Here is a 16,903-nt window from a genome sequence, read left to right as displayed (position 1 = left end):
AAATATTTAAAAATGTTTACAAGTATCACTTTTTATTTTACTAGTGATTTGATAATGATGGACAAGACTGTGGGATAAGAGGGGTACAATTTCATACACTTTCCCATCACCAGAGCTCCACGGCTCGTGCCCTCTCTCTCTCTCTCAGAAGCTTTCCTTGTTCTTTATCCCTCTGGGAGGATGGACAAAATTCTTCCCGGGGTGCAGAAGGTGGAAGGTCTAGCTTCTGTAACTGCTTCTACAGGAACACACATTTCTAACCAAATTGCCTTCCAAATGTCTCTGCTCTCAGTGAAAATTTTCCATTTCTTTAGCTCCAGGAACCAGCTCTTCAATAATCTCTTTAAATAATGTATTCTCAATGGAACTGGATAGCTTTTCTCACCTAATGCCCATGAAAACTATTATCTTGACTTAAAAAAAAAATGGAAAAGATTCCTCTCAGAGCACAAGAGTTAACTCATTGGGATATGCCTCCAGGTCCAGATGCATATTCAATAAGTGTTTTCTGGGTGATAAAAAAAAAAAAAACCCGAATCTTGAATTTTTAAAGTACCTTTCACTGAAAGACCCAATTGTGTTCAGCATGGAAAGGTTCCAGGCAGTAAATGAAGAATTTTATAAATTATCCTTGGATTTCACACATTTTTCATCTCAAACAGTGTGTGGATGGCGAAAGCCTTGACTGTACTACAGAGCAAAACGACTACGGAAACTCGGGTTTTTCAACGGTGGTGGGTCAAGGTAGAAATGCCAGTGCTAATGAGAAGACATTTTAAATGTGCAAGGGCTTCTGGGCTCTGCAGCCAGGAATGTGTTGGGGAACGCTCTCCAGCACAGAAAGGGACCCTTCAAGACTTCAAGGATGTTAAGTCGTCGTGCTGCTTAGACAGTTCTTGGGTGAAGTGAAGAACTAGGGTAACGTAAACTTGTAGGGAAAAACATTTCACTCTAAATGTATCTATGGGTGCCCATGCCCATCTCCACACCTGTGTGTACCAGTCCAAAGCCAGAGATTTGGGTCCCGACAGGAATCACACACATGGCTTCTTCACCCACATGTCTGTTGCCGGAAAGACTTCACTCCCCACTGTAGGCTTCTCGAGGGCTGCCTGAGTGTCCTCAGAGCAAAGCTCTCCCAGAGCAGTGACCCCAGGGAGAACAGAGAAAGCTGCAGTGCCTTTCATAACCGATCTCAAAAGTCACACATTGTCTCTGTCACCCTATTCTACTTATTAAGAGCAAATTACTATGTTCAGCCTACACTTAAGGAGATAAGAATTAAGTTTTTTTTTTCTTGACGAGAACATCAAATATACACACACATACACATGTACGTAGATCTTTCTCTTTAAAACCACAGTATGGGAGACATGTCAGGAGGTGACAGAGGACTCAACCAAACTGTCTTCAAATCTATGTCATCATTTCATTTACTTGCTCGGGAAATGAGGGGACATTACAGACATAGGAGACATGATCTCCAAGTTCCCCATTAGGTTCACAGAGACTAGATTTTTCTCTCAGCCCTGTGCATTCAGTTGCTCGAATGAAAGACAGCCCTGGGATGACAAGAGCCCCCACCCCGAGTGACTGTTCACTATGGTGGGCAGTTTCTGTCAGGGTCCCAGCGAGTCTCCAGCCCCTGAGCTAAAGCCCTCCTGTGCCTGCTCTCCTGGAGTGTGGCTACATCTAGTGGCCTGCTGCTCACGACAGAACACGGCAAGTAAGTGTCCTCTCTGTGACAACAGTTTAGAGGACAAGGAGTGTGGCCTTGCTGGCGCTGTCTCTGGATATCCTGTGCACTCAGAATGCAAGCAAGACGCCCATGAGGCGAGGGACTGAGGGTGATTTTAGTCAGCAGGCAGCAAGGAGCTCAGGTCCTCAGTGCTTCAGCCTTCAGAACAATCCTGCCAGCAATCATGTAAGTGAGCCTGGGCCGAGCGGAGGTCCGGGGTGGGCATTCCCAAAGCTGGCTCCTGAGCCGCAGTCTGTGTGAGACCCCAAGTCAGGCACTCAGCGAGGCTGTGCCGGGACCCCCGACCCACAGACACCGAGGTCATAATGCTGTTCTCTTGAAGCCACTGAGTCCTGGCGTGCTCGACAATGGATAACATACACATACACCGCTTAACCATGAATGTACAGTGCTTGGTGTTTAAAGAAATCTCACACTTGTATAAAACTAAAAAAAACAAACAAACAAACAAACAAAAAACCCCTATACTTTCTTAGAACTCATCCCAGCACATAATGCCTATGCTTTCATAACACAGTTTCTTTCTGTCCTAGTCAATAATAATAATAATAATAAAATGGAAAAAATGGCTGCCAGGAGCAGTGGATTCACAGTGCTGGCAACGAGCCCCAGTGATAACCCTGGGGGCAAAAAAAAAGAATTTTTATTATGATTTTTATAGATGTATGGATATAACATATAACATATATACACCCGAGTTTTTTCATCACTGGATGAAGCAAAGAAAGCAGCATTAGGGTTTGAAAGGTTGACAGATAGGTAGATAAAGTGGGCAGTATGGACAGTGTTCCAGAAATGCCATATTTGGAGACATCAAACTCATGCTTAGATGCGAAATGAAGGTAGAGGAACGAGTTGGGTGAAGTTCACATAGGCCCTAAATGCCACAGTAGACACTTTATCTCCCGAAGCTAAGAGGCAGGAAATCAGAAGAAACGTGGCTTGCTTGCCAAGCCTCAGTAGCAGCAGGAAGAGAGAAGATGGAACAGGCAAGGGAGAGGCTATAGGGCTTAGGGCCCCAGCACCTTGGCCAGAAGCAAGGGGAGATGAGGTGGAGATAAATGGTTGTCAAGGGCCATGCACTGCAGAGGGTGTGGTCAAACGCTACTACTGGGAGACAGCCTCCGGTCGCTGAAATGTGCATTATAAACCTGGCAACAACTGCTAATAACACCAAAGAGGCAGAGCTTACGCTGTGGAATCAGGGGCATACCCCGCCCCCCAAAAAACCTAACCCCAAGTACTTGTGAATGCGACATTATTTGGAGTTGAGTTCTCTAGGGAGACAAAGGAGGTAATACTGGACAGCCAGTGTCTTCCTTCTTCTTCTTCTAGCGTTTGCCCTTCTTCCGTAGCCAGTCAACAGCGTCAGGTTGAGCCTGATGTCAAGTTTCGAGACCTCTTTTGAATCTGGAGAGGTGGCAGTCGTTGACTATGTGGGTCATAGTCTGTCTGTAGCCGCAGGGGCAGTTCGGGTCGTCACTGGCTCCCCAGCTTCCTAAGGAAAAGGAGATCCGAAGACAGACAGGCCACACAGAGAACTGTGGGGAGACAGGCAGGAACCCAAACAGCTACGGTGAACACCAACAACTTGCAGCAGTTACAGACAGGCGCTGGGGAGGCACGGATTCTCCCTCAGTCAACTTCAGAGGGAGCTTGAGCTTGTCAAGGGGATAATTTGAACTTTCAGTTCTCAGGACTGAGAGGATACATGTATATTTGTTTTAGGATGTCCAGGTTTTGGTCATTTGTTATGGCAGCCTTCAAAACCCTTATCACAGAGGTAATAAGCTGATCATGAAGATGAAGTGGAGTGACCATAAATATCCACTTATCCAAAAAGAGAGCAAGGGAGAAGGAAATTATGAACAGGCTGCAAGTCTACGGTGATCCTTACACGTAAAGTCTAATCCCAAGTAAGTCAACAATGATCCCATAAATAGCACATGAACCTTACTGCCTCTGTTGACCAGAACTCCCTCTCTCTGCACCCCAAAAGGAATTTTGGTGCATATTTCCAACGGGAGAGGAGTTATAGGGGGAGATGACCAGAGGGCTCTGAACTCCCAACGTCATCAGGACCCAGAGAAAGAAGAGGAAAAGAAGGACATTCACGAGTAGTAATAGGTATAGGTGTGACTTAGAAAGGAAGAGAAGGCAGAACCATCAAAAATGGACAAATGTATATAAATATAGACAGACAGTTATAGAAATAATAGTTAACCCATATCTGTGACCTTGGGAGAATTGCTGTAGCTTCCAATGGAGGAAATGGTGACACTGAACTCTGGTGGTAGCAATGGTATAGAATTACACCCGTTACCTTACAATTTTGAAAATCAATATTAAGTCACTGAAGAAATTTAAAAAGTAGTGCATGAACCTCAAAAGGTAAAGACTGTCACAGAGGATTAAAAGATAAGATCAAAGGACATGTTGCCTATGTGAACCCCACTTTAAATTTAAAGACGGCTATGTAAAAGTCAAGGGGTTGGGAGTTGGGCGGTAGTGCTGTGGGTTAAGCGCACCTGGTGCAAAGCACAAGGAAAGGTGGAAGGATCCCGGTTCCAGGCCCCAGCTCCCCACCTGCATGGGAGTAGCTCACTTCACAGGCGGTGAAGCAGGTCTGCAGGTGTCTGTCTTCTCTCCCCCTCTCTGTCTTCCCCTCCTCTCACCATTTCTCTCTGTCCTATCCAACAACATCAACAATAACTACAACAAAACAAGGGCAACAAAAGGGAATAGATCAATAAATATAAAAAATAAAGACTAAGTTTACTACTGACAAAGCAGGTTTTTAAAAAAAAAAAAAATGCTACCCCTCACTTTGAGAAAATCAGATGTGCACACTAGAACAAAATGACCTGGTACGTATGACATGATTTTCATCCAATAAGACAAACACGCATTCATCTGCACTCTTGGAGCAAGCGCACGGTAAGACTTCCTCGAGGGACGCTAACCTGATGGCTGACAGGCACAGAGTGCCCCAACCTCCCCAGCCCTGCCCCGCCTCCCAGGCTCCATCTTCTATCACGATCTTCCCAGGGGGGGAGTCTTGTCTGCCTAGAGATTTCTGAATGGTACTCACAGTTTCTGACACTGTCCCTGTCCCACTCCCTTAACTCCACCCAAGTCTTGCTTATGGTAACCTTTTTTTCAGGGCCTTCACATGTGTTCTTCTCCTCCTCTTTTGTTGGTATGCATGAGACCCCTTCTGTTTAATTTGGTTTAAATCCCCCCAGCTTAACACTATTCTATTTACATAACCACTTCATTCTATTTACATAACCGCTGTTAACAAGCACCACCCTCCCTCCAGGGCATTGGTTCAATCCCCACTGTTTCATGATATGTTTTTGCTCCACCCCCTCTCCTTGTCACACCCTGATCCTCTCCTTGTCACACTCTGATTGTCACCAGTCACTTTTCTCTCCACCCTCTCTATGTCACATCCTGTTTCCACCCTACTTGCCAAGTATATATAAAGACAGCATTGTGAGTTTTACAGTACCTTGAGTTTAGCTTAGTTTGGTATAGATTGCGCTGCATCCTGCATGAATAAAGAGATACTGACTACAGCTCAACCATGAGTCCCTGGTCGTCTGTCTCCCGTCAGTGAAGCTCAGCCCGACACTCTTTCTCCTTTTTAATTAAAAAAAATTATTTATTTATTGGATAGAGACAGCCAGAAATCAAGAGGGAAGGGGGGGTGACAGAGGAAGTGAGATAGAGAGACACCTGTTAACACTGCTTCACCACTCGTGAAGCCCTCACGCCTGTTCTTAATAATAACCCTTGCTCAGTACCCCTCACAACCATGGGGCTGCTAGGCCCTGTTTATTATGCGTGTTCTTGGTTTACTAGTCACCCGCCTCCCACCCATATGCAGGAAGTGCTCTTCAAAAACTAACTAACTTTCTTTCTTTCTTTCTTTCTTTCTTTGATAGCGACAGGGAGAAACTGAGAAGGGGGAAAGACACGGATAGGGACAGAGACCAAGAGACACATGCGGCTGTGTTTCACTACTTGTGAAGATGTCCCCCTGCAAGTGACGACCAGGGGCTTGAACCTGTGTCCTTGACACTACAGTGTTTGAGCTTAACCAGGTGTGCCACCGCCCGGCCCCTCACAGGAAGTTCTTTAGACCAAGTATTGCCCCCATGTAGCCACAGAAAGTAGCATGAAGTTTGTGTACATGGTAAAGTTCATAGATGTGGCCAAAGTAAGTAGATTATAAACCCTATCATGGAACTCAAGGCATACCAAAAAAAAAAAAATCACTTATTTTAACACTGCTAAAGAACAGGTTGTTACAACCTCTCTGAAAATACTTTTAAGGTTAGGGAAAACATCTTTGGCTTAGCTCACACTATGAAGTCTTTAAACATTAACTCACACGTTCTGAAGGCATGAAAGGACTTTTCTCCCCTGTGGTTTCATGCGGAACCATCATAATTGCAACATGAGCCCAGAGCCCAATGTAAGGGCCCCATACTGAACTCCCACGATCAGCCTCACGACAGAGAAATGTAAGCAGACAAAAGTGGTCAAAAACTAGCTACAGAAATCTGAGTTGAAAAGAAAAAAAAAAAAGCTCTAGGGGCTCCCACAAGCTTATTAGAACTTTGACATTTAATTGACAGCCAAGAAGAGAGACAATCTTAAGAGTTTTTAACCAACATAATCACACCCTGGGGTCTTCACAGGGTGCGCTGGTAAGCCGAGTGACTGCGGCGAAGTGGCGAGACCCCTCCTGAACCTGAGTGACCTGGCCACGTCCTGTGGCAGGTCTGCACAGGCACCCAGAGTCCCAGGCGCCGAGACACAGGTGGTGCTGTGAGTGCTGCTTTGCACATGTACGTCCTGCCCTGGGGATGGTAGCTGTCAGCTGCTGCCTCTGTTCAGGCTGCGGGAACTGTTCTCCTTTCTTCCTCACTCAAGTCCTGAATCCCAAATTCACTCATCTCTGTTGGCTGCAGAAATTAATTTAAAAGCCATAGAGGAAAAATAAAATGAGGGTGCTAAGCCTTCCACATCTTTGGGCTCCCCTGGCTCAGCAAAGGTCCCACAGTCTTCTCACGAAGCAGGCTCAAGCAGGGGACTTGTTGGCCACAGGTATGCTTTCCAGGAGACCTCCTTACTGGACTGCGGCCTTTATCACTCTATACTTATCTCTGCAATGCGAACACAGCACACCACAGACAAATCTACTTTCAAAGAATCCCTCACTCCCACATCTGTGTTCACCAAACTTTCTTCTTGTTTTTAAATATATTTATTTATTTATTATTGAATAGAGACAGACAGACAGGGGAGACAGAGAGAGAGAGATAGAGAGAGACCTGTAGCCCTGTTCCACTACTCATGAAGCTTTTCTTTTCCCCTGCAGGTGGGGACCAGGGGGCTTGTTCCTGGGTACTTGTGTACTGTAGTGTCAGCGCTTAACCAGGTGCGCCACCGCCCGGCCCCTATCGTGAAATGCAGGAGAGCTATTACAAGGAAGGGGTGGAGCCGGTGACGCCAGAGAGGGGGGGAAGGGAGGCAGCTACCATCCCCAGGACAGGATGTACATGCGTAAAAAACCTTTGCTTAGAATGGCCACCTTTTGGCACTGTGATGACCTGAGGACCCCAGTGGCGGCCGCGCCTAACTCCTACATACGGGACACCTGCACCGCCTTGTCTTACTTGGTTATTCACCACCGACTGGAGCAGGTCAGGCGCTGCCATTTTCCCCTGACAGGGAACGCAGTGGCCCGGGCAGGGGTGAAATACTCATGGGGCTATAAGTAGGGAAGAGGCAGACTCATCACTGCTCCTGACTGGACTCTTGTCACTGGAAATCACAGTCGAGCTTTCCCGGGGAGACTTCTATTCCTTCTGGAAGTCTGGGACACGCAGAGAGAGACACAGAGGAGTCAGCAGTGACAGCACCGTCACAGGGAGGGGGGCGGGGGGGACTGCTGCCAGGCAAGAGTCCAGGTGTTCCTCTGGCCACAAGTGGCTTGCAGAAGAGTCAGGTGTCATAGTCCTGCTTGCTCTCTCTGCCCGGCCCTGCAGCACCCAGAGAGAGAGACACAGAGAGACAGAGAGAGAGGGAGAGAGCTGCAGCGTCCCCAAAAATCCCTACTCCAGGTGAGGCTTCCAGCTGCACCCCCACACTGCCGCAGCTCCCCCAGAGAACACCATCACAGGATTCTTCACCTTCCCCCCCGCCCCCCCGCACACCCCCCCAGGGAGGCAAACGCAGCAGCACAGGCTGTCCTTTCAGAGCCGAACCCCATTCGGGGTTTTGCAGTCAGCAGCCTCCCTCTCCACCCCCTCACCGACAGTCAGGGCTCCTGAGTTTGCTCTGCACTGAATGTTATCCTTTGTCTCAGAAGCCCTGGGCTGGCTCTGAGGGCTGGAAAGCCTGAACAACAATGATGAATCAGAGTATTTATTTTTGAGGTTTGCTCCAAGCTGCCTCTTCATCAGCTCTTAAATAGCAGCATTCAAGCTGCAGTCGACACTTGCCCAAGTTTGCTGGCCTCGGGTCCCCAAGGCAGAAAACTTCGCCTTCCTGGCAACATGCCTGAAGGAGAGGCAGCAACTGACTCGGCCTGCGTGCGTGTTGAAATTGGTTTGCTTTTTCTTTAATTTCCAAACCCTTCAGGTTGCGTTGAGCCAGGGCCGATTTCTAAGTGTGGTGACCTTTTCAAGAACGGTTTTATGCTTTGCAGTCTGCTTTAATTGGTGTCATCTCAGACAACAAGTTACCTTTATCTGCTACATCTGAATGAGCTATTGAATCCAGGGCAGGGAAATTTCCTTCTCCAGATTGGAATTAAAAGCATCGTCTGTGGCACACTGTGGTTGGTAGATAGAGAACTCTAATAATAATAATAATAATAAGAGGATAATCATACTTATGAAGAGTGAGCGTTTTAATTCAGCAATGAAACTGTCAGGCCCCAGAGGGGGAAAGTAGAATAACTCACAGACGAGGAATCTGCTCTGTTCATGCTGTACCTTATGACTATTCATCATTCAGCAGGAAGGTCCTTCCCACAAATGCACCTACCACACCCAGCTGGAGGCTTGAAAAGAGCCATTTTTTTTCCCTTAAGGCAGAGGCAGTGGGAGTGGGGTAAGGAAAAACCCATCAGTGAGAAAACAAATCAGGGCCTGGTGGTAGCGCAGAGGGTTAGGCGTCCATAGTGTGAAGCCCAAGGACCTGTGCAAGGATCCCTGTTCAAGCCCCCGGCAGAGCTCCCCACCTGCAGGGGGGTCGCTTTGCAAGCGGTGAAGCAGGTCTGCAGGTATCTATTTTCCTCTCCTCCTCTCTGTCTTCACCTCCTCCCTCGCTCGATTTCTCTCTATCCTGTCCAATAAAAAAGACAAAAAATGGCTGCCAGAAGCAGTGGATTCGTAGTATAAGCACCGAGCCCCTGGAGGCAAAAGAAAAGAAAAGAAAAAAGTAAAAAAACCTCAGGGTGCCGCACAGAAAAGAGGGTGTCAAAACAAGAACTGGCCTCCGGCAAAACTTCCATCTGCACGTCTGCCTGTGAGTAGACTGGTGTTGTACAGGGCTGCAGGGGCTGGACGGCTGTTCTCTTTATGACAGGTCAGAAGATAAAAGGACAAAGTCTACAAGTCTAACTGCCAGTGGGCCTGTGCCTCAGACGAGGCCCCAGGGAGAGGACAGGGCAGTAGCAAAAATGGCTTCTCTGTTGTCTCTGGGATGACCCTCCTGTGCCCTTTGGAGAAGGGATTCAGACCGGGACCTTGCTAATCACAGTGTTTTCTGGTCTCCTGTTGAATTTTGCTCTGCCGTCGTATCTAGTCCTGCCTGTGCAAGGCCACACTCATTTTTTTTTCTCCTCCTCCTTTTTTTTTTTTTTTTTGCCTCCAGGGTTATCGTTGGGGCTTGGTGCCGGCACTATGAATTCAAAAGAAACGAGAGAGGGGAGAGAAATCGAGAGGAGGGGGAGATAAAGACACCTGCAGACCTGTTCCACCACTTGTGAAGTGTCCCCTCTGCAGGTAGAAAGTGGCGCGGGGGGTGGGGGTGGGGGTGGGGGTCGAACCCGCAAACTTGCTCTGGTCCTGTGCACACAAATGTTCTAGATGCCATTAGTGCCCATCCATACCTGTGCCAGGACAGTGCTGTCAGCAAGAAAGATGACTGAGGAGAAGAGCTACCCTCTGCTACCTTGACAGATGCTGACCCTTCACCTTCACCTCAGGTCCTCTCATGGCCACCCCCCCCAGGGATGGATGACTCTGCCCATTTTACAGAATGGGAAAAACAAAGGTCCCAGAAATAGTGTGACTCCGAGAAATTCGTAGATTTACAGGACAGGAAAGCCCTGCTCTTTACCCCTGGGTCAGACACCTACAACAGATCAGCTCAGGGTCCCTTGATCTTTATTATTATTATTATTATTGGATAGAGACAGACAGAAATCAAGAGGGAAGGGGGTGATAGAGAGGGAGGGACACAGAGAGACACCTGCAGTCCTGCTTCACCACTCGCAAAAGCTTTCCCCCTGCAGGTGGGGGCCGGGGGCTTGAACCTGGGTCCTTGTGAGTTGCCACATGTGCGCTCAACCAGGTGCGCCACCGCCTGGCCCCTGGTCCCTTGATCTTAGTCAAGTGTAATCTTCAGTAATGTTGGGGGGGCGGGAGGGGAGGTGACTGAGGAAGGGCCCCTGAGAGAAAAGCAATATCGCAGTCAACGGAAATGGACATAGTTAAGGAGCACTTCTTCTTCTTCTAGCGTTTGCCCTTCTTCCGTAGCCAGTCAACAGCGTCAGGTTGAGCCTGATGTCAAGTTTCGAGACCTCCTTTGAATCTGGAGAGGTGGCAGTCGTTGACTATGTGGGTCATAGTCTGTCTGGAGCCGCAGGGGCAGTTCGGGTCATCTCTGGCTCCCCAGCGATGGAACATAGCGGCGCACCGGCCATGGCCTGTTCGATAGCGATTGAGGAGGGCCCGATCATAACGTGCCAGGTCAAAGCCGGGTGGACGCTCGCAGGGGTCTGTGATGAGGTGTTTGTTCTTTACCTCAGCTGACTGCCAACTCTGTTTCCAAGAGTCTGGAACAGAGAAGTTCAGTGTAGGCGTAGGGGACCAGATTGGGTGACGAGACGTCAAGCGTTGGACAGGGTGGGCGAAGATATCCGCGTAGATTGGCAGGTCCGGTCGAGCGTAGACGTGGGAAATGAACTTAGATGATGCCGCATCCCGACGAATATCTGGCGGGGCGATGTTGCTAAGAACTGGCAGCCATGGAACCGGGGTGGAACGGATGGTTCCAGATATTATCCTCATGGAGGAATATAATTTGGAATCGACCAAGTGGACATGGGGGCTATGGAACCATACTGGGGCACAGTATTCTGCAGTGGAATAGCATAATGCCAGAGAGGATGATCGTAGTGTGGAAGCGCTCGCGCCCCATGAGGAGCTGGCCAGTCTTGCAATGATGTGATTCCTCGCGCCCACCTTTGCTGCAGTTTTTATGAGATGTTCGTGAAATGACAGGGTGCGATCGAGAGTAACGCCAAGATAGACTGGCTGGGCTTCATACCGGATTCTCGTATCGCCAAGCTGCACATTAAGCTCACGCGAGGCCGAGGCATGGTGTAGATGGAAAACAGATGACACCGTTTTACAAGATAATGGGTATAGCCCCTAAAAATGGGGAAGTCAGGAATACTTGGCTTCTCTGAAGGGAAATTTGGTTTTATATTGTCTTACAACTAGGTCAAGTCAAGCATACTTATATACACATATATATCAATTGATCGATCAGAATTGCATCTCAGAGCTTTTCCTGTTAAAGACGAACATCTTGATCAAAGTGAGAGCCTATCAAAACCGGGAAGTGGGGAAGAAGCTAGGCCAACCTACATCAGCCTAGGTCTTCCGACTCTGAAGCTCATCATGTTAAAATACTGTCCTAATACAATTCCACCTATTTTAATTTGCATTATCCTTTTCCCAGACTGCATAACTAAATTGATGCTGTAATCTCGTAAGGCATTCCTGGGGGTTTTTATTTTCCAGTTTTGGTTTTTACTCTGTTTGTTTTATATATGAGAAGACCAAAATCCTGCCACTGATGGAGGGTGTAGGTCTATCCAGATACCATGGACCTGAATTCAGAGGAACTGAAGGAACGGAGCAACACTGGGAAGGCTACAGTCACCGGGTAAAAAGTCAGTGTATCCTACACATCATTTCTCTCCCAGGGCCTCTCAATATCAAACACCACAGTGCTGAGATTCAGGGTTTGACCGTCAATACACTGAGGGAACTGCAAGAAATAAATGCCAGGGCTTGAACAGTACAGCACAGATTTTCTTTTCTTTCTTTTTTTTTTTAAATCTCTGAAAAGCACTGAACCCAAATCCAGGTAAGAAATAGCTCTCTTGAATGCATAAACACCCAGGAGAGGAGCTAACAGCTATTTAGGATGTAGGAATTAGTTAGGAACCACAGGGTTGCGCTAGAACAGAAAGTAAATCCGGACCGCCAGTATGTTTCAGACCTGACACTATTTTTGACAGAAGTCTTCAGTTTTCTTTAAAATGTAAAATGCTGGGGGGGGGGGAGGGGGAGAGGGGAGAAAATGCAACAAGACCAAGAAGTAATTCAGGAAACTGGAGAGCTGAGAAAGGCGGATGGTGGGAAGCATGGGGCTATACCCGTTATCTTGTAATCCTATAAATCAATACTAAACCGCTGAGAGAGAGAGGAGAGGAAAAAAGGAAAGGTATTTGAAAGTAGTCATGGGGGCAGCTGTGACTAAAATGGAAGATATGGCAGGACCATAAAAATGGAGGGAGGTAGTAAGGATCCCGGTTCGAGCCCCCGGCTCCCCACCTGCAGGGGAGTCGCTTCCCAGGCGGTGAAGCAGGTCTGCAGGGGTCTGTCTTTCTCTCCCCCTCTCTGTCTTCCCCTCCTCTCTCCATTTCTCTCTGTCCTATCCAACAACAAGGACATCAAGAACCACAACAATGTTAAACAACAAGGGCAACAAAAGGGAAAATAAATAAATAAATAAATAAATAAATAAATGGAGGGAGATCAAGATAAAGATATACATGTGGATAGTTACAGAAATAATAGTCAACCCATACCTGTGACCTTGGGAGAATCACTGCAGTTTCCAGTGGAGGGAATGGGGACACAGAATTCTGGTGGAGCGAAGTGTGGAAATATACCTGTTATTCTGTGATTTTTGTCAATCACTAATAAAAAAAAAAAGTAAAAAGTTAAAAAAAAAAAAGGTTAGGATCTGAATAGCTGGTGTAGATGAGACACTATCCCAGCTACACAGGCCGCTCATAAAAGTGTACCAGACGGGCCAGGCAGTGGCGCACCTGGTTAAGCGCACTCATTACAGTGCTCAAGGATCCGGGTTCAAGCCCCTGGTCCCCATTTGCAAGGGGAAAGTTTCTCAGGTGGTGAAGCTGGGATGCAGGTGTCTCTCTCCCTCTCTATCTCCCCCTCCTTGCTCAATTTCTCTGTTTCTATCCAATAATAAATTAAATATTAAAAAAAAAGAGAAAGTATACTAGAGGGCTGATCTCACCATGCTGGCAAGTCCTGCTGAAATGACAGAACACAGCAGCACAAACACAGCTAGGTACAAGCCACCAAGAAAAGGTCTCTCCGGCCGGGGCAGCTTTGCAGAAGTCCCTTACGGGTCAAGCTATGCACTCCCTTCTCTGGCGAAAGTGAAAGGCCTCAGGAAGGTGGACCTGCTCAGAACCAACAGGGACAGCTGCCAACAGGTAGGAGACCGGCAGGCGTGGACAGCGGGAGAGCAGGGAGCTGGGTCAAAGATGGGGCAGGTTGAAGAAGCCGTCGTGCCTATTAATGCTTCATTAGTTATCCCAAGACCTAAGTGTGGTTCTTTTTCTTCCATGTGTTGGCATTAGGATGAGAGTCCCTGGTGGCCATGCAGATCAACCAACGGCCTATCTATCCTCAAGAATAGATGCAAAGTAGGCCTCATCCTTAGTGAGTCTCCTCTATCTGCCAGAACATGCGAGCGGCCGTGCAGACGTGCAGTGCAGTGTGGTCATCAAGGTGAGGTCTGCGTCAGGGTGCAGGTGTTCAGTGTTCAGACCCTGTAGACCTTGGATGGGTTATCAAACGGCCCTGAACTACAGTTTTGTGTTGTTGTTGTTGTTGTTGTTTCATTTTATTTATTTTCAGCTGGAACTGATTCACTTCAAGCCCTGAGACTGGTACCTGGTGATTAGCCCATGGTTGTGATATGGTAACTACCATCAGCTATGATGGCAGATGCATTCTGTAGTCTGCCTTACCGAAACTCAAGCACACTGAAGTCTTCATCCTTAGGGTAAATGAAACAACTACGCAACCTTATTCTGCCCCAAGAAGCCCCCTATTCCACTGCTAATAGATAAAAAATAACCCAATATGAGTCAAGTTATCCTGTTTTGAGGTTTAACACTTTTAGATTTTTACTGATCTATTATTGGATAGAGACAGAGAGAAATTGAGAGGGAAGGGGGAGAGACAGAGAAAGAAAAAAAAAAAAAAAACAGAGAGACACCTACAGCCCTGCTTCACCACCAGGGGCTTGAACCTGGGTCCTTGTGCACTGTCATGTGTGCGCTCAACCAGGTGCGCCGCCACTGGCCCCGGTCTTGTAGTTTGTTTCCTCACTTCCTCAGACCAGAAATTGATCAATCAAAACATCTGGCTTCAAAGTTTAGAAATGCCAACCTTGTAGTCCTTATTTCAGAATATAAATAAAGCTCAAGATAAAAATCAGACATTTAGAGGGGAAGAAAGTAAGAACTTGTCTACTGAGAATCCACAGAAGATCACAGAAACTACCTTGTGTACCAGAGACCCCAATTTTATCTTTCAGTTGAGAATAACAATAGCGGAGCCACTGTAACCTGAGGGGAAGATACAAGTATGAACAAGTTTTGACTCTGACACAAAATCATGGTCAGTGTCATCAGAAGAGATCATTTTTAAACTGAAGGTATCAGAAGGAGTCACGAACTCTGTATTATCTCTAACAACAGAAGAACTTGGACTGAAAGTTGAAAGCCCTGCTTTCTCGCCTGTAAAGAAGGAAGCCCTCAAAACGCAAGTCTTCTGTACAGAATGAAAGGACTGGTTTCTGTGCCTGTGGAGTCCAACCACCTCTGGACTCCTTGTTTAGATGCCTGTGAAGACGGTTTGTCTGAGCCGCCCTTTCCGACAGCCTCTGCGTGCAAGAAGTGCTTCTGCAGGGGCAGGAACAGAGCCCAGCAATCAAAGGCAGCTCTTCTAAATCGACAAAAGCCTGCCTCTCTATAGGAATCTTGTAAAAGGGCGGAAAAAGAAAAATTTGAAAAATAAATCAACATGAAGACTTTTCCTTTAGATGTTTCCCGGCTGCTTGAGACTGACCCTCAAGGGATCCCACTTAAGCCTCAGGAGGGAGGAAGGGCTGGGCCAGGCTGGGCCAGGCCGGTGCGTGTGAATCAAGGAGCTGTAGAGGGCATCCGCAGACAGTCCTCCGGGCCTAGCCACAGCCAGAGGAATCATGAAGCAAGTCTCCAAGGTGCAGACGCCCAGTCCTGGATGAGATCGGTTTCCCCAACCTAATAATTAGCATGAAGGAAACCAGGAGGGATCAAGGCAGGCAAACACTGAGTCCCTTTTTGAAAAGAATACAGGAAAAGAGGAGCTGGATCCATTTTCTGGTTCCTTTAGACTGCTGGGGAAGGAAAAAAAAAAGGCACGTCTTTCCTCCTGCGAAGTAGAGACAAACACAAAGTCACAGAAAGAAGCTTCTTCTGGGACACTCCAGATGCAGTCGCATGAGTGAAATGTGAGGGGAGAAAAACAGGGAATAGGGGGTCAGGCGGTGGCGCAGTGGGTTAAGTGCATGTGCCGCAAAGCACAAGGATCCCAGTTCGAGCCCCTGGCTCCCCACCTGCAGGGGAGTCGCTTCACAGGCGGTGAAGCGGGTCTGCAGGTGTCTGTCTTTCTCTCCCCCTCTCTGTCTTCCCCTCCTCTCTCCATTTCTCTCTGTCCTATCCAACAACGAACAACATCAACAATGGCAATAATAATAACCACAACGAGGCTACAACAACAAGGGCAACAAAAAAAGGGGGGGGGGGAATGGCTTCCAGGAGCGGTGGATTCATGGTGCAGGCACCGAGCCCAGCAATAAAATAAAGAAAAACAGGAAATAATTGGTGACCTTCCTGGATGCTTTCCAACAGCCCTCCAAGTATTACTTTGAAGTGGGAGGCGAGGAGTCCAAAGGCTATCGTTTAAGAGATGGTGTCACCCAAAGTGTTGATGTCCCAAGCACCTTTCTTTGCCCTCAAGAGTCATTTTGGAAGAACCGAAGTATCACCCAAGGTTACCGGTGTGTGCCCGTCCTGCCCAGTCACGGAGTTCCCTTCACTGAAGGCCAGTGTGTCTGCTCTGTGCTCCCACACATGCCCAGCGCCACTGTGTGTGTAGGTTCGCTTTACCCCACGGGTTAGTCACTGGGCTAAACAGCCCCTGGCACGCTCCAGGAGGGCATTATTGATGGCAGTGTGACCTCCAGGCAGACCTGGGACTCTCCTGCTGCCACGGCAACAGGAAAGCCAGGTCATCAGCTGCTGAGAAAACAATTCCTATTTTTAACTAGTTTGATTTATTTAGTGGATACAGATGGCCAGAAATTGAGAGGGAAGGCGGAGATAGAGAGGAGGAGAGACAGAGAGACACCTGTAGCCCTGCTTCACCACTCACAGAGCCTTCTCCCTTCGGGTGGGGGCCAGGGGCTTGAACCTGGGTCCTTGTGCATTGAGAAAATAATTTCAGTCCGGTTCTTAAAGTGGAATTTTAACACATGCAAAGAAGGAAGCATGGATGACAGGCCCCCAATTAAATTTTTAAAAAGACATAAAGAGGTATATGGGGCGGGGAAACATTATTATTATTTGTCCTTCTTGTTATTGTTATTGCTATTGTTGGATAGGACAGAGAGAAATTCAGAGAGATAGGGGAAGACAGAGAGGGGGAGAGAAAGACAGACACCTGCAGACCTGCTTCATTGCTTGTGAAGCGACTCCCCTGCAGGTGGGGGGCCCGGGGCTCGAACCGGGATCCACGT

General features: G+C 47.7%; 1 long non-coding RNA gene across 1 annotated transcript; it reads left to right on the top strand.

Moving 5' to 3' along the window:
- Positions 1-9,874: 9,874 nt before the first annotated feature.
- On the top strand, positions 9,875-15,095 carry LOC132536382 (uncharacterized). Its single transcript, XR_009547983.1, has 4 exons — positions 9,875-9,989; positions 13,695-13,845; positions 13,975-14,122; positions 14,660-15,095. It is a non-coding gene; the product is annotated as an uncharacterized LOC132536382 (long non-coding RNA).
- The last annotated feature ends 1,808 nt before the right edge of the window (positions 15,096-16,903 follow it).

The sequence above is a fragment of the Erinaceus europaeus genome, unplaced genomic scaffold (assembly GCF_950295315.1).
Source record: "Erinaceus europaeus unplaced genomic scaffold, mEriEur2.1 scaffold_718, whole genome shotgun sequence".
NCBI classification, from domain to species: Eukaryota; Metazoa; Chordata; class Mammalia; order Eulipotyphla; family Erinaceidae; genus Erinaceus; species Erinaceus europaeus.
The sequence above is the reverse complement of the archived record's forward strand: the minus strand, read 5'-3'. Positions and strand labels throughout refer to the sequence as shown.